The following is a 17,122-nucleotide window of genomic DNA, read 5'->3' as shown; positions in this document are numbered from 1 at the left end:
GGAGAGAGAGAGAGAGAGGGGGTGATGGGAGAGAGAGGGGGTGATGGGAGGGAGAGAGGGGGTGATGGGAGGGAGAGAGGGGGTGATGGGAGGGAGGGAGGGGGGTGATGGGAGGGAGGGAGGGGGTGATGGGAGGGAGAGGGGGTGATGGGAGGGAGAGGGGGTGATGGGAGGAGAGGGGGTGATGGGAGAGAGAGGGGGTGATGGGAGAGAGAGGGGGTGATGGGAGAGAAAGAAGGTCTGTTAGACCTCCAAAGACATGCTGTAAAACGTTGATGGGGTAGAGTTTTGAATCAGATGTCAGTGGATGGGGTAACGAGTTCATACTGACTCACCTATGAGAAACAGGTAGAGAGAGAGCACAAGAGAAAGTGAAGAAAAAGGTTGTTTTAGGACAAACCCCCCCCATCCCCCCTGACATGACCCTGCCGCACAGAGCATGACTCTTTCCTTCTCAGCCTCCTTCTCTCTCACTCACTCTCATAATTAGTCTCCCACGTCAGTCCAGGCCTCGCTCCACTACACAGCTGGGCTCTCCGCCAGCACAAGTAGCCCCCCTCCCCCACTCACTATTTCACTCTCTCTCCCCCAATCCTTTTCTGAAACTATTCCTCTCTCTCATCCACTTACTAACTTTACTCCTCCATCTCTGTAATGCTCTCTCTCCCTCCCCTCCCCCACCCACTGGATCTCTGCCTCTTTCTCCCCTCCCACTATCCTCTTTCTACACAGATAAGCAGAAAACATTCATTGAAAATAAGATTCTCCCCACGTCTCGCTCTCTCGCACTGTGTGTATGTATTATGACCAAACCCTGCCTGTGTGTGTGTGTGTGTATTGGGTTACTCACCCTCCCTCTCTCCCTGCCTGGCGGTGTGTTGGCAGTGTTCCCACTCTCTCGCTATCCGCTGGCCGCCTGCCAACTCCTGTCCTGCTGCCGACTCAGACACACACACACCCCCACACTCCTTCTCCTTCAGCTCCAGCTCTGAGAACCGCATCATCGCCCGCTAAACACACACACATAGACAGACAGGACACCCACAGAGACACATACACAGAGAAAGCAGCCATGAAACCCACTAACCTTCTAGCCCTCGCCGCACACACACACACACACACACGCACACGCGCACGCACACACGCACACGCACCTCTCTCTAAACCTCAATCTGGGCTGAACGGTTACAGAAGCAGACATCGCATCAGGAAATCACAGTGTCATTAAAAGGAGGCCAAAACAGGACAAAGAGACAGAGATAAACGAAGAAGCATGGCACATCCAGACACGGTTAGGTTAGACTAGTGCAGTCAGCCACAGTGAGTCCTAGTTCCTGCCATCTCCCTTCCTGAAACATGAACACAGCTAGGCAACACATACAGCTTGCCCTGGGGCTCACATAGAGAGAAGGGGGGGGGAACTGAGAAAAGGGAAGAAGCAATGCAGAGCAAGTGAAAAAAGACAGATAGAAAGTGTGTAGAGGGCAGAGAAAAGGAGAGGTAGCAGAAAGAGGGCAGAGAAAAGGAGAGGTAGCAGAAATAGAGGGCAGAGAAAAGGAGAGGTAGCAGAAATAGAGGGCAGAGAAAAGGAGAGGTAGCAGAAAGAGGGGGCAGAGAAAAGGAGAGGTAGCAGAAAGAGGGGGCAGAGAAAAGGAGAGGTAGCAGAAATAGAGGGCAGAGAAAAGGAGAGGTAGCAGAAAGAGAGGGCAGAGAAAAGGAGAGGTAGCAGAAATAGAGGGCAGAGAAAAGGAGAGGTAGCAGAGAGAGGGCAGAGAAAAGGAGAGGTAGCAGAAAGAGGGCAGAGAAAAGGAGAGGTAGCAGAAAGAGGGCAGAGAAAAGGAGAGGTAGCAGAAAGAGAGGGCAGAGAAAAGGAGAGGTAGCAGAAAGAGGGCAGAGAAAAGGAGAGGTAGCAGAAAGAGGGCAGAGAAAAGGAGAGGTAGCAGAAAAGAGGGCAGAGAAAAGGAGAGGTAGCAGAAAGAGAGGGCAGAGAAAAGGAGAGGTAGCAGAAAGAGGGCAGAGAAAAGGAGAGGTAGCAGAAAGAGAGGGCAGAGAAAAGGAGAGGTAGCAGAAAGAGAGGGCAGAGGGAAGGAGAGGTAGCAGAAAGAGGGCAGAGAAAAGGAGAGGTAGCAGAAAGAGGGCAGAGAAAAGGAGGTAGCAGAAAGAGGGCAGAGAAAAGGAGAGGTAGAAGAAAGAGGGCAGAGAAAAGGAGAGGTAGCAGAAAGAGGGCAGAGAAAGGGAGAGGTAGCAGAAAGAGGGCAGAGAAAAGGAGAGGTAGCAGAAAGAGGGCAGAGAAAAGGAGAGGTAGCAGAAAGAGAGCAGAGAAAAGGAGAGGTAGCAGAAAGAGGGCAGAGAAAAGGAGAGGTAGCAGAAAGAGGGCAGAGAAAAGGAGAGTTGCAGAAAGAGAGGGCAGAGAAAAGGAGAGTTGCAGAAAGAGGGCAGAGAAAAGGAGAGGTAGCAGAAAGAGGGCAGAGAAAAGGAGAGATAGCAGAAAGAGGGCAGAGAAAAGGAGAGGTAGCAGAAAGAGGGCAGAGAAAGGAGAGGTAGCCGAAAGAGGGCAGAGAAAGGAGGGGTAGCAGAAAGAGGGCAGAGAAAATGAGAGGTAGCAGAAAGAGGGCAGAGAAAATGAGAGGTAGCAGAAAGAGGGAATAGAAAGGAGAGGAGGAAAAAGAGGGCAGAGAAAGGAGGGGTAGCAGAAAGAGGGCAGAGAAAGGAGGGGTAGCAGAAAGAGGGAAGAGAAAGGAGAGGTAGCAGAAAGAGGGCAGAGAAAAGGAGAGAGCGCAGAAAGAGGGCAGGGAAAATGAGAGGTAGCAGAAAGAGGGAAGAGAAAGGAGAGGTAGCAGAAAGAGGGCAGAGAAAAGGAGAGGTAGCAGAAATAGAGGGCAGAGAAAGGAGAGGTAGCAGAAATAGAGGGCAGAGAAAAGGAGAGGTAGCAGAAATAGAGGGCAGAGAAAAGGAGAGGTAGCAGAAAGAGAGGGCAGAGAAAAGGAGAGGTAGCAGAAATAGAGGGCAGAGAAAGGAGAGGTAGCAGAAATAGAGGGCAGAGAAAAGGAGAGGTAGCAGAAATAGAGGGCAGAGAAAAGGAGAGGTAGCAGAAATAGAGGGCAGAGAAAAGGAGAGTTGCAGAAAGAGGGCAGAGAAAAGGAGAGGTAGCAGAAAGAGGGCAGAGAAAAGGAGAGGTAGCAGAAAGAGAGGGCAGAGAAAAGGAGAGGTAGCAGAAATAGAGGGCAGAGAAAAGGAGAGGTAGCAGAAAGAGAGGGCAGAGAAAAGGAGAGGTAGCAGAAAGAGGGCAGAGAAAAGGAGAGGTAGCAGAAATAGAGGGCAGAGAAAAGGAGAGGTAGCAGAAATAGAGGGCAGAGAAAAGGAGAGGTAGCAGAAAGAGAGGGCAGAGAAAAGGAGAGTTGCAGAAAGAGGGCAGAGAAAAGGAGAGGTAGCAGAAATAGAGGGCAGAGGGAAGCAGAGGTAGCAGAAATAGAGGGCAGAGGGAAGCAGAGAAAGCCTGTCTGAGGGGTAGAGTGAGATAAAGAAATGTAAAGAACTGACCTCCCAGATAGCTGCAGGTCGACTTATATTATCCCCCTCTCGTGATATGACTTCCATCTATGCAATTAGAACGGGGGAGGGGGCTCAATATATCTGTCCATTGCATATTCTGTCCTTTTCATACTCTGTCCATTTTCATCATTTCATATTCTGTCTATCATTTTAGTCAGTATATCTGTCTATCATTGCATTTAGGTATTGTATGTTAACACGTCTTTACTCTGTTCCTCAGTGTCTGTGGCCCTGCTGCTTTTTCTTCTTCCCCTTTAATCAAGGATTGACCAATCAGTAACATTAGTCAATCAATCAACCTATTAACTATCAGGAGAAAGGAACCCCAGCAGTAGTGCAGACCTGGGGGATTGGAGTCTCCCTGTTACACACACACACACACACACACACACACACACACACACACACACACACACACACACACACACACACACACACACACACACACACACACACACACACACACACACACACACACTTTCCTGAACTGGAAAAACATGTACTTCCTTTTTTGGTTAGGGGGATTGTGGGTATATGATTTATAATAATGGAGTTAGACAGAGGCTCTTATTAAGATGATAATAAACACCAAGAAATCTAGCATTTGATATCTTTACATCAGCAAGCATGACAATTTACAACAAACCAACATGGTTTAGAGGAGCCCTGGCAACATATGGACAGGTGGAACCAACCGGTTAACACACACGTGCCTTTGTCCCATTCATTGATAAATCATAAGAGGTGTGTGCGTCTATGCCAGAAATCACACACACGTGTTTTTTTAACTAATCTAACCAGAATGTTGGTCTATGATGAGCAGAGAAGTAGATTCAGTGCATGCAGTCTGATCACGCAATAACGCACCGCAGTTCAGTTGTGCAGGACTGAATCTGTGTTTGTCTAGTGTGTGTGTGTCAGGGTTTCCGTTGGGAAAATGTGGCGCCGGACATTTGACCGGCAACATTTTAATTTCCTGGACATTTGAGAAATGTACCAGACCCATATGCATTAGGTGCATAACCTGATTAGGGCGTCCACCCAAAGTGCTCAGAATGACAGCACATTTACAATATGGTCATTCATATTAACAGCGCATTTACAATATGGTAATTCATATTAACAGAACATGCCAGTCCAGGATGCAACGATGTGCGGTCCTTCTTACCGAATGTGCACTTTGAACATGTTAGAATAACAGCCAACAAGACAAGTAGCAAACAACAAAATCACTAACTTATGTCAATCTACTATAGTAGAAAAGATGAGTCTACCTGTTCTATTGGTCAGCTTGTGGAGAAAGAAATGGCCTATTCCAGACAGACTCTGGGACAGTTGTTGTGGAGAAAGAAATGGCCTATTCTAGACAGACTCTGGGACAGTTGTTGTGGAGAAAGAAATGGCCTATTCTAGACAGACTCTGGGACAGTTGTTGTGGAGAAAGAAATGGCCTATTCCAGACAGACTCTGGGACAGTTGTTGTGAAGAAAGAAATGGCCTATTCCAGACAGACTCTGGGACAGTTGTTGTGGAGAAAGAAATGGCCTATTCTAGACAGACTCTGGAACAGTTGTGGGATGATAGATCCCAAATTCCTACAACCAGGAGGAATAGGCTACATAGCAAGGATCAGAAAGTTTAACAGTTTAAGCTAAACGATCAGCCGATTTCTTCAAGTTATCACCAAAGCAGGGCACTCAAGGCAGTAGGCTACTCGAATGTTTGTTCCATAATCATTTTAGCGGGAAAACACTGTTTTCGAAGGGGCAGTGCACATGAGAGGTTTCATGTGCCAGAGATGAAGAAGAACACTACTTTGAAGCAAGGTAAGACAAGCCTCATAATATGCAGTAAAACCTTCAGGTTTCAAACAATTAAGTAGCCTATACGTTTTCAAAATGGATACTTCCTCCAGCTCATTGCAAAGTGGTGTGTGACGCGCTGATGAAGCCTGCCTTCCTTTTGACATTTGATGCCTCGTTCAAAACAACTCAGAACTCGGAAAGCTCCAACTTCCAGCTTCAGTGCGTTGCAGATAACTGGGAAAAACAAACGAGCTCCAAAGGGGGAAATAGTTTTGAACAGTAAACCAACTCAGGAACTCGGGCCTCTTTCTTGAGCTCAGACTTTCCGACCTGAAGATCACCGAGGTAATTTAAAATGTAGTTATTTAAGCTTTATTTAACTAGGCAAGTCAGTTAAGAACACATTTTTATTCACAATGACGGCCTGCCACGGCCAAACCCGGAGGCCGCTGGGCCAGTTGTGCGCCGCCCTGTGGTGCTCCCACCACGGCCGGTTGTGACACATCCTGATTTGACCTCGTATTTTTCACAGTTGTCTTGAAAGCACCACAACATGCAGCAACGCTGTCTGACAGATGTCTCACTCTAAGACTCTGTACATGTATGCTAAATAAGATAACGAATATACAGTTCCACTAAATTATGCAAATGATCATAGACCGATAAGCATGACCAGCCAAATGTATTTCCATCGACTGGCATTTACATCAATGACTAGGCTAAAAAGCCTTATTTTACAATGGGATTTATTCCTTTTCTCCCAGACAATTGGTGGGCACCAATTCTATTTAATCGTCTTTTCAATTTTATTTTGGGGGACAAAACTGGCTATTACCGGCTAACGGAAACCCTGGTGTGTGTGTCTTAATGTGTTCAGTGTGTGAGGAGCCAGGCACTAATAGCCTTGGGGGGAAGGGATGTGTGACCTTGGATAAGGCCAGGGTGGGTGGAGGGGGAACCCCATCCATCACCCTCCAGCCCCTCTGGCTCACAGCCCTGTCACCATGTGAAGCCCCACCGCTCAGCAGCCAGCAACACATGCGTTTGGAACCTGCCTTCCCATTTCACCATTTCTCCCAAGCTAGATACACAGAGCACGCAAACAACCTAACCAATGTTGCCTAGACAACTCACAGGCCTAGGTTAACCTTTGAACTGGCCTTGTGCTAACTCACTGACTGTCAACATGCTTCAAACGTCCTCTCAATCTCAGAGGCAACCACAAAGGGCTGGTATAAGCCTATAACCCTGAACTCACCCTCACCCTGCAACTTCGGCTATGGGGAACAGGTATCTGATCCATAGACTGATTCTAAGACACATCCTATATGAAGTCATATATTGTCTGAATAATAAGACAGTCTATGGGCCACTAAAATAAGTGGCAGAATTGACAGTAGTTGTAGGTTTGATTCCTGCACAGGTTACATGGGAACGTACCATATAAACCGTAAATGACCTCAGATGAATGAGTCATGTTACCATCACATCCACTAATGCTGCCCCCCACCCCAAATACGTCAGAATTTCTCTCAACTCACTTGCAGGGCGCGCTGTTCCCGGCTCAGCTTGCTAGAGTCTGCGTACAGCTCGGTCGTGACACACTTGATGCGGTCACCCACATAGCCCAAGGAGCTAGCGATCCTCTTGGTCAGGCTGGTCCTCCGTGAGCCTCTTCGCCCACCCTCTTCGTCCTCATCCCCTTCTCCATGTGACTCCTCTGTGTCTCCAACGCTCTCTCTTTCACTGTCCCTCTCCTTCCCCAGGCCCATGTAGCTATGGATGGGGTGGGAGGAGTTTCGTTTGTCCATCTCTTCTCTCTCCTCTCCAGACGTGAAGTCGCAAGTAAACATGCCATCTCTACACAAGTGGTCGCCAGACTTGCGGTCACAATCCCCAATTGTGCGGACTCCAGGCGTGCGGTTGCCAGAGATGTGGTCGCCAGACTTGCGGTCGCCAGACGTTCGGGCACAGCGCAGGGTGCTCTGGTCCTGTTCCCCTTGGTCCGCTGGGTCTGAGGAAGGGCTCTGGTCCTCAGGGCTCTCTTCGGCCCGATTAACCAGCTTTGGGGCGCCCCAAGGTAGGCTAGAGGCCACGCCTGGAAAGCCCGTCTCCTGGAGGGGGTATGGTCTCACACAGAGAGTTTCTGGTTGTCTGTCTGTGTGGATAGTTGTCATGGTGGAGCTTGGGCTGGGGTGGTGATGAAGATGCTGGGGGTGGTGGTGATGCAGTTTGTGTTTTGGCTCCCGTTCCACTTCCCTAATGTTTCCATTGCCATGGCAACACTTGTGTTGGTTGCCCCTGGCGATGGGAATGGTGACAGAGACCTGCGGCTTGTTGGTTGTCGGAGCGGACTCTCCATCTGTGTCGGAGTGGACGAGGTCAATGCAGACGATACGGTCTTTGGAGGGGGTACTGAGGCTGGAGGAGGAAGTGGGTCTGGGCTGGCTCCCTCCCTGCTCCCCGTCCTCTCTTTTGGGCTTCACGTGGGACCCCTCTCCTGTTCCCACACCACTTTGGCCCCTGTGGGACCCACCACAATCCTCTGCGAGACCCCTAGGTTTGTCCTGACCCTGGCCCCGGCACTTGGGCCCCTGATCTGCCCGCTGCAGGACTTTAGAGTCTGGATGTGTGTTCATCAGAGGGTGGGTCATCTCCTGGGAGTTGTACGTGAGGTACTCCCCAGCATGGCTGTGGTAGGGTAAGGGCTGTTTGGCTGCCAGGTGGGAGGGGTACAGGCTGCTACTGCCCAGCAGGACGGGGTGAGGGTAGGCTGGGCCCTTCCCTGACAGAGGGAGAGAATGGAGGGCCATGCTGTCGGGTAAAGAGTAGTGCAGGTATCGGTTGGCGTAGGCCATGCTGTGAGCTAGGTAAAGGTGGCTGGGCGGGTGCCCGTTGATATTCTCCAGACAGGGACGTTTAATATAGGGAGACACCTCCTGGGATGTCTCAGCCCTCTTGGGGGCTTTAAGAGGCTTCTCTGTGGAGCTCCTATGATGGCCGGCCATGGGGGAACCTTCTGATTGGCTGGGGCTGTGATTGGGCCAATCACCATTGGGTTTGGGGGACAGGGGCATTGTGGAGGCAGGCTTGTGATTGGAAGGTATTGGGTTAGTATGTGGCTCTCCAACCCTGAGGCAGGACGGACTGTTTTGCTGGGACTGGGGCAGGACTCTCTCTATAACCTTGTGTTTGATGACTGAGGGAGAGGAGCGTTTCCCTTGGGGGTCTGGGCTGGGTCTGGGGGGAGGGGGACAGGGCTGGGGGGTGGTGGGGGGGTGTGTGGGTGGACCCAATGGTGGAGATAGGTGTAGGGGTGGGCACCACCCAGGAGGAGAGCAAAGTGCTGATCATCTCTGGCCTGTCTAGGGCCTTGGAGAAAGTGCTGCAGACCACTGAGTGGGAGGGGTGGGAGGAGGGTGAGAGGGTCTCCTTCAGGAGCTCCCGGCTTGGGGGATGTCCGTACCGAGGCCCCAGAGCTTCCATCTTGATGGGGAAGCTGTTGGGAGGCAGGTCAAACTCCAGCAGCCTTCCAGAGAGATCCAGAGGCTTTGGGTCTGCTGGGTCTTTGGTAGTCCTGTTTGGTGGGGTTTTCCGCTCAGAGGACGGTTTAGAAGGGGACCGATTGGGTTTCCTTTCACACCCCCCAGCCCTGTGCTCTGGCGCCCCATCCCTGGGTCTGGGTTTGTGGAGGCTGGGCCGGGTGGGGGAGGGGTGCTCTTTAGCAATGCTGCTCACATAGAATGGGTGAGGCATCGACTGGGAAGAGGAGGAAGATGGTGGCCCTATTCGGGGGACTGGCCTTTGTAGGTCTAAGGTGCTGTCGCTGAGAGTGGGAGGCAGGGGAGGAGCAGGCTGGGGGAGGCGAGTAGAGGCGCGAGGGGAGGAATCAATGGGAAGGCTATTACTACCACCACCACTAATACTACCACTGCTGTTGTTGGCTACTTTGTTTGAGATGGGTCTAGTGGGCTTACTGTTCCTGCTGTGGGGTCTGTCTCGGTCTGTGTGGGGGGGGCTGAAGGTGCTGGGGTGGAGGGGTGGGCTGGTGAAGCTGCTGCCCAAATGGAGAGCCCTCGTGGTGGATGCGAGACCCGACACTCAGTCCCTTCTCCTGACAGTGTACCATGGAGGTGGGGGCCACAGACACCGCTGGGATCCTCATTGGAGACCCCACCAGGGGGGAGGAGATGGGGGACGGGGGGTAGGGGGGCATGAAGTAGAGCCTCTCGGTGGCCGAGGCAGCAGCAGGGTTCATGTTCCCCCCCTGGGAGGCACAGAGGGACTGGTAGGCCAGGTGCTGGGGCAGGTAGGGGCTGGGCTGACTGAGGAACTGAGCCTTGTACATGCTGAGGGCGGCGTACTTGGACGTGTCCATGAAGGGGTAGAGGCCCGGGCTCAGCCCCCAGGGCAGACGTAGGTACCCACCTGCTCCTGCACCAGCACCCCCCATGCCCAGCTCTGAGGGCTTCTGCCCCCCCAGGCCCCACACATATCCTGTCTAGGCCCTCTGGCCCCCTCTGAAGGCCTGGTGGAGGGCTCTTGTACAGGCCCATGTAGCCATTACTAGGCTTGCTCCTGTCCATGGAGACATCAGACTTATAGAGGAGGTCCGGGAGGCCGTCCCGGCCGTAGCTCAGGGGGAGGGTATTGGTCACTTCGCGGGGCTTCTCAGCCGACAGCGCTTGGATCCCTGGGTAAATCACGCCGCCGTGCAGGTGGAGGCCATCCCGCATAAGAGCATTGCGGTCCAGACCCATGGTGGCCAGCGGGGTTAACCTGGCATCCACCTACAGGGGAATAACACAGGGGGGTTAACCTGGCATCCACCTACAGGGGAATAACACAGGGAGGTTAACCTGGCATCCACCTACAGGGGAATAACACAGGTACAAATCTGTTATATTGTTTCAAAACAGCCTTATACACATGTAATACACGTTATACACAGGTTATGGCTTCACTTGAGTTCGCTATGAGGATATGGTTTACATCTCTTAAAAAAGGCCCAATGCAGCCGTTTTTATCTCAATAGGAGATCATTTCAGGGTAACGATGTACCTTCCTGTAATACAGTGGCGGTCGGTGATGTTTAATATGAATTAATGTTTAGAACGTAGGTGCACAGGTCGAGCGAAAAATTTGAGTAATCAAGGTGACGGACAGTGACACATTCAATACCGCCTTACACACTCTTGCCTGCATCTCGCTGATCTAGGATGTAATCAATAGTCCAACAGTGACAAACGAGAGTTTCTTTTGGACAAATTCAGGTATATTTATCCCGGTTTCATTCTGTTGGCTTCAGTTTCAGATTATTTTTCAACAGAATCAGCAGAATGAATATGCCCCTGATCACATGCAAACATAGTTCACTTCATAGCGGCAACATGATCCCTTTGATCAACAGCATGATCCCTTCGATCGTTGTATAATCCTTCTCTCATCTACATGCTCTCCTCCTCTCATCTTTTCCCTTTGCTTGTGGACTTCAGTGTACAACACATCAGCTGTCTGTGACCAGGCAAGAAAAAAAATAATCCAAACCTTCATACAGCATCATAACCGCTACACACACCCTACATCATTATCAACATATTAGCTAACAGCGTCAGTAACGTCATAGTCAACATAGCTACTAGAACTATTGCATAAGTAAACACACTACAATAATGCAGCACAGTGTACAGTCAGCAGGCAGTTACACAGGCGGGCCTTATTAATAAATCCAAACGTTTGCCGTGACTTGGAAGAGTTCCAGTGTTGGATAGGCATAGCCAGCATTCCTCTCTGAGCCGGGTGTTAGCATAGGTTAAACTAGCTAGTTGCATGCGCTAGCTACACCATATACAGTTCGGCAAAAAAGTATTTAGTCAGCCACCAATTGTGCAAGTTCTCCCACTTAAAAAGATTATGAAAATTACAGGCCTCTCTCATAGGTACACTTAAACTATGACAGACAAAATGAGAAGGGAAAAAATCCAGAAAATCACACTGTAGGATTTTTTATGAATTTATTTGCAAATGATGGTGGAAAATAAGTATTTGGTCAATAACAAAAGTTTCTCAATACTTTGTTATATACCCTTTGTTGGCAATGACAGAGGTCAAACGTTTTCTGTAAGTCTTCACAAGGTTCACACACTGTTGCTGGTATTTTGGCCCATTCCTCCATGCAGATCTCCCCTAGAGGAGTGATGTTTTGGGGCTGTTGCTGGGCAACATGGACTTTCAACTCCCTCCAAAGATTTTCTATGGGGTTGAGATCTGGAGACTGGCTAGGCCACTCCAGGACCTTGAAATGCTTCTTACGAAGCCACTCCTTCATTGCCCGGGCGGTGTGTTTGGGATTAATATCATGCTGAAAGACCCAGCCACGTTTCATCTTCAATGCCTTTGCTGGTGGAAGGAGGTTTTCACTCAAAATCTCACAATACATGGCCCCATTCATTCTTTCCTTTACACGGATCAGTCATCCTGGTCCCTTTGCAGAAAAACAGCCCCAAAGCATGATGTTTCCACCCCCATGCTTCACAGTAGGTATGGTGTTCTTTGGATGCAACTCAGCATTCTTTGTCCTCCAAACACTCGAGTTGAGTTTTTACCAAAAAGTAGTTCTATTTTGGTTTCATCTGACCATATGACATTCTCCCAATCTTCTTCTGGATCATCCAAATGCTCTCTAGCAAACTTCAGACGGTACCTGGACATGTACTGGCTTAAGCAGGGGGACACGTCTGGCACTGCAGGATTTGAGTCCTTGGCGGTGTAGTGTGTTACTGATGGTAGGCTTTGTTACTTTGGTCCCAGCTCTCTGCAGGTCATTCACTAGGTCCCCCCGTGTGGTTCTGGGATTTTTGCTCACCGTTCTTGTGATCATTTTGACCCCAATGGGGTGAGATCTTGCGTGGAGCCCCAGATCGAGGGAGATTATCAGTGGTCTTGTATGTCTTCCATTTCCTAATAAATGCTCCCACAGTTGATTTCTTCAAACCAAACTGCTTACCTATTGCAGACTAAGTCTTCCCAGCCTGGTGCAGGTCTACAATTTTGTTTCTGGTGTCCTTTGACAGCTCTTTGGTCTTGGCCATAGTGGAGTTTGGAGTGTGACTGTTTGAGCTTGTGGACAGGTGTCTTTTATACTGATAACAAGTTCAAACAGGTGTCATTAATACAGGTAACGAGTGGAGGACAGAGGAGCCTCTTAAAGAAGAAGTTACAGGTCTGTGAGAGCCAGAAATCTTGCTTGTTTGTAGGTGACCAAATACTTATTTTCCACCAAAATTTGCAAATAAATTCATTAAAAATCCTACAATGTGATTTTCTGGATTTGTTTTCTTCTCATTTTGTCTGTTATAGTTGAAGTGTACCTATGATGAAAATTACAGGCCTCATCTTTTTAAGTGGGAGAACTTGCACAATTGGTGGCTGACTAAATACTTTTTTGCCCCACTGTATACAAAAGTATGTGGACGCCCTTACAAATTAGTGGATTTGAATATTTCTGCCACACCCATTGATGACAGGTATATAAAATCGAGCACACCGCCATGCAATCTCCATAGACAAACATTTGCAGTAGAATGGCCTTACAGAAGAACTCAGTGACTTTCAACGTGGCACAGTCATAGGATGCCTCATTTCCAACAAGTCAGTTTGTCAAATATCTGTCCTGCTAGAGCTAGTGCTGTTATTGTGAAGTGGAAACGTCTATGATTAACAACGGCTCAGCCGCGAAGTGGTAGGACGCACAAGCTCACAGAACAGGACCTCCGAGTGGAGAAACCTCGTAGCATATAAAAACCATCTGTTCATGGTTGCAACTCCCTACCGAGTTCCAAACTGCTTCTGGAAGCAACGTCAGCCAAATAACTTTGTCGGGAGCATCATGAAATTGGTTTCCATGGCCGAGCAGTGTCGGCTGGAGTGGTGTAAAGCTCGCTGCCATTGGGCTATGGAGCAGTGGAAACGAATTCTCTGGAGTGATGAGTCACGCTTCACCATCTGGCAGTCCAACAGAGGAATCTGGGTTTGGTGGATGCCAGGATAACACTACCTGCACGAATGCATAGTGCCAACTAGAGGTCGACGGACTATGATTTTTCAACACCGGTACAGATTATTGGAGGACCAAAAAAAGCAGATACCGATTAATATATATATATATATATATATATATATATATATATATATATATATATATATATATATATATATATATATAAATATAAATATAAATATATATATATGAACAATGAATGAACAATAAACACTTATTTTAACTTAATATAATACATAAAATCTATTTAGTCTCAAATAAATAATGAAACTCTCAATTTGGTTTAAATAATGCAAAAAAACAGCATTGGAGAAGAAAGTAAAAGTGCAATATGTGCCATGTAAAAAAGCTAAAGTTTAAATTCCTTGCTCAGAACATATGAAGTTGTTCAATATTCCCAGTTCGTCAATATTCCCAGTTAAGTAGTTTTAGGTTGTAGTTATTATAGGATTTGAGACGTGTCGACTATTTCTCTATACCATTTGTATTTCATATACCTTTGACAATTGGATGTTCTAATAGGCACTTTAGTATTGCCAGCCTAATCTCAGGAGTTGATAGGCTTGAAGTCATAAACAGCGCTGTGCATCAAGCATTGCTAAGAGCTGCTGGCACACGCAGTAAAGTTTGAATGAATGCCTACGAGGCTGCTGCTGCCTAACACCGCTCAGTCAGACTGCTATCAAATATCAAATCATAAACAATTATAATAAACAAATACAAGCCTTAGGTCATTAATATGGTCAAATCCGGAAACTATCATTTAAAAAACAAAACGTTTATTTTTACGGTGAAATACTAAACCGTTCCGTATTTTATCGAAGCGTGGCATCCCAAAGTCTAAATATTGCTGTTACATTGCACAACCTTCAATGTTATGTCATAATTATGTAAAATTCTGGTAAATTAGTTCGCAACAAGCCAGGCAGCCCAAACTGTTGCATATACCCTGACTCTGCGTGCAAAGAACACAAGAGAAGTGACACAATTTCACCTGGTTAATATTGCCTGCTAACCTGGATTTCCTTTAGCTAAATATGCAGGTTTAAAAATATATACTTCTGTGTATTGATTTTAAGAAAAGCATAAACATCAATGCCTAGGTACTTTTGTGCAAAGATGGTGCTTTTTGGCAATGCATTTTTGTTAAATCATCAACAGTTTGGCGAAGTTGAAGTAGGCTGTGATTCGATGATAAATTAACAGCCACCGCAGTGATTATATGCAATGCAGGACCTAGTAATATCAACCATGTGTAGTTGACTAGGGATTGTGAAGATTGATTGTTTTTTGTAAGATAAGTTTAATGCCAGCTACCAACTTACCTTGGCTCTTTTCTGCACGCGCGTAACAGGTGGTCAGCCTGCCTGCAGTTTGCTCGTAGATTGCAATGTAATCAGCCATAATCGGCGTCCAAAAATGCTGATTACCGATTGTTATGAAAACTTGAAAAATCGGCCCTAATTAAATCGGCCATGCCGATTAATTGGTGAACCTCTATTGCCAACTGTAAAGTTTGGGAGAGGACTAATGGCCTGGGTCTGTTTTCCATTGTTCGGGCTAGGCCCCAAAGTTCCAGTAAAGGAAAATCTTCAGAATACAATGACATTCTAGATGATTCTGTGCTTCCAACTTTGTGGCAACAGTTTGGGGAAGCCGCTTTCCTATTTAAGCATGACAATGCCCCCATGCACAAAGCAAGGTCCATACAGAAATGGTTTATCGAAATCGGTGTGGAAGAATTTGAATGGTCTGCACAAAAACCTGACCTCAACCCATCAAACACCTTTGGCACGAATTGGAACGCCGGCCTAATTGCCCGACCTCACTAATTTTGTGGCTGAATGGAAGCAAGTCCCCGCAGCAATGTTCCAACATCTAGTGGAAAGCCTTCCCAGAAGAATAGAGGCTTTTATAGCAGCAAAGGGGGGACCAACTCCATATTAACGCCCATGATTCTGGAATGAGCTGTTCGACGAGCAGGTGTCTTTTGGTAATGTAGTGTAAGTGAAAGTTAAAAAAGACAACTAAATATAGCTCTCTCACATTTCCTTAATTTTTAAATAAATGTATTCAAAACTGTTCAATTATTGTCTCTTTTTGAGTCAACTTATCACTACTTATGCACTGCAGTGCTAACTAGCTGCAGCTCATGCTTTCAGTACTAGATTCATTCTCCGATCCTTTGATTGGGTGGACAACATGTCAGTTCATGCTGCAAGAGCTCTGATAGGTTGGAGTACATCTTCCGGAAGTTGTCATAATTACTGTGTAAGTAGATGTACTCCAACCTAAAAAAATTGTTTTTTTAAATCACTGAAGCTGGAGACTCATATCTCCCGCACTAGCTTTAAGCACCAGCTGTCAGAGCAGCTCACAGATCACTGCACCTGTACATAGCCCATCTGTAAACAGCCCATCTATCTACCGCATCCCCATACTGTATTTATTTTGCTCCTTTGCACCCCAGTAGCTCTACTTGCACATTCATCTTCTGCACATCTACCATTCCAGTGTTTAATTGCTATATTGTAATTACTTCGCCACCATGGCCTATTTATTGCCTTACCTCTCCTATCCTACCTCATTTGTACATGCTGTATATGTATATGTATATGTATATATATATATATACACTGTATTATTGATTGTTTGTTTATTCCATGTGTATCGCTGTTGTTGTAGTATGTGTCGAACTGCTTTGCTTTATCTTGGCCAGGTCGCAGTTGTAAATGAGAACTTGTTCTCAACTAGCCTACCTGTTTAAATAAAGGTAAAAAATATATATATATATTAAAAAGGGAGGGAAACTAGCTGTCCTTCGACTACACCATGATGCTACACCATGGTGCCACCCTACAGAATGCTGTCGAGGCTACTGTAGACTGCTTCGGCCACACCGTGGTGCTACCCTACAGAGTGCTGTCGAGGCTACACCGTGGTGCTACCCTACAGAGTGCTGTCGAGGCTACACCGTGGTGCTACCCTACAGAATGCTGTCGAGGCTACACCGTGGTGCTACCCTACAGAATGCTGTCGAGGCTACACCGTGGTGCTACCCTACAGAATGCTGTCGAGGCTACACCGTGGTGCTACCCTACAGAATGCTGTCGAGGCTACACCGTGGTGCTACCCTACAGAATGCTGTCGAGGCTACACCGTGGTGCTACCCTACAGAATGCTGTCGAGGCTACACCGTGGTGCTACCCTACAGAATGCTGTCGAGGCTACACCGTGGTGCTACCCTACAGAATGCTGTCGAGGCTACACCGTGGTGCTACCCTACAGAATGCTGTCGAGGCTACACCGTGGTGCTACCCTACAGAATGCTGTCGAGGCTACACCGTGGTGCTACCCTACAGAATGCTGTAGAGGCTACACCGTGGTGCTACCCTACAGAATGCTGTAGAGGCTACTGTAGACTGCTTCGGCTACACCATGGTGCTACCCTACAGAATGCTGTCGAGGCTACTGTAGACTGCTTTGGCTACACTGTGGTGCTACCCTACAGAATGTTGTCGAGGCTACTGTAGACTGCTTCGGCTACACCGTGGTGCTACCCTACAGAATGCTGTCGAGGCTACTGTAGACTGAAACACACTGTTTTGCAGTCAATCAATTAGTTAGGTGACCTGTTAATATACAGTATTTAGTATAGTTTTATCTGAAAAGGATAACTTTAATGTTTTACTATTTTTACTTTGAT

The 17,122-nt window shown here is 47.6% G+C and overlaps 1 pseudogene; it reads right to left on the bottom strand.

The window, feature by feature from the left end:
- Positions 1-17,122, bottom strand: part of LOC124044171 — a 111,985-nt pseudogene that overhangs the window by 71,402 nt on the left and 23,461 nt on the right.

Source organism: Oncorhynchus gorbuscha, linkage group LG09 (genome assembly GCF_021184085.1).
Source record: "Oncorhynchus gorbuscha isolate QuinsamMale2020 ecotype Even-year linkage group LG09, OgorEven_v1.0, whole genome shotgun sequence".
NCBI classification, from domain to species: Eukaryota; Metazoa; Chordata; class Actinopteri; order Salmoniformes; family Salmonidae; genus Oncorhynchus; species Oncorhynchus gorbuscha.
The sequence above is the reverse complement of the archived record's forward strand: the minus strand, read 5'-3'. Positions and strand labels throughout refer to the sequence as shown.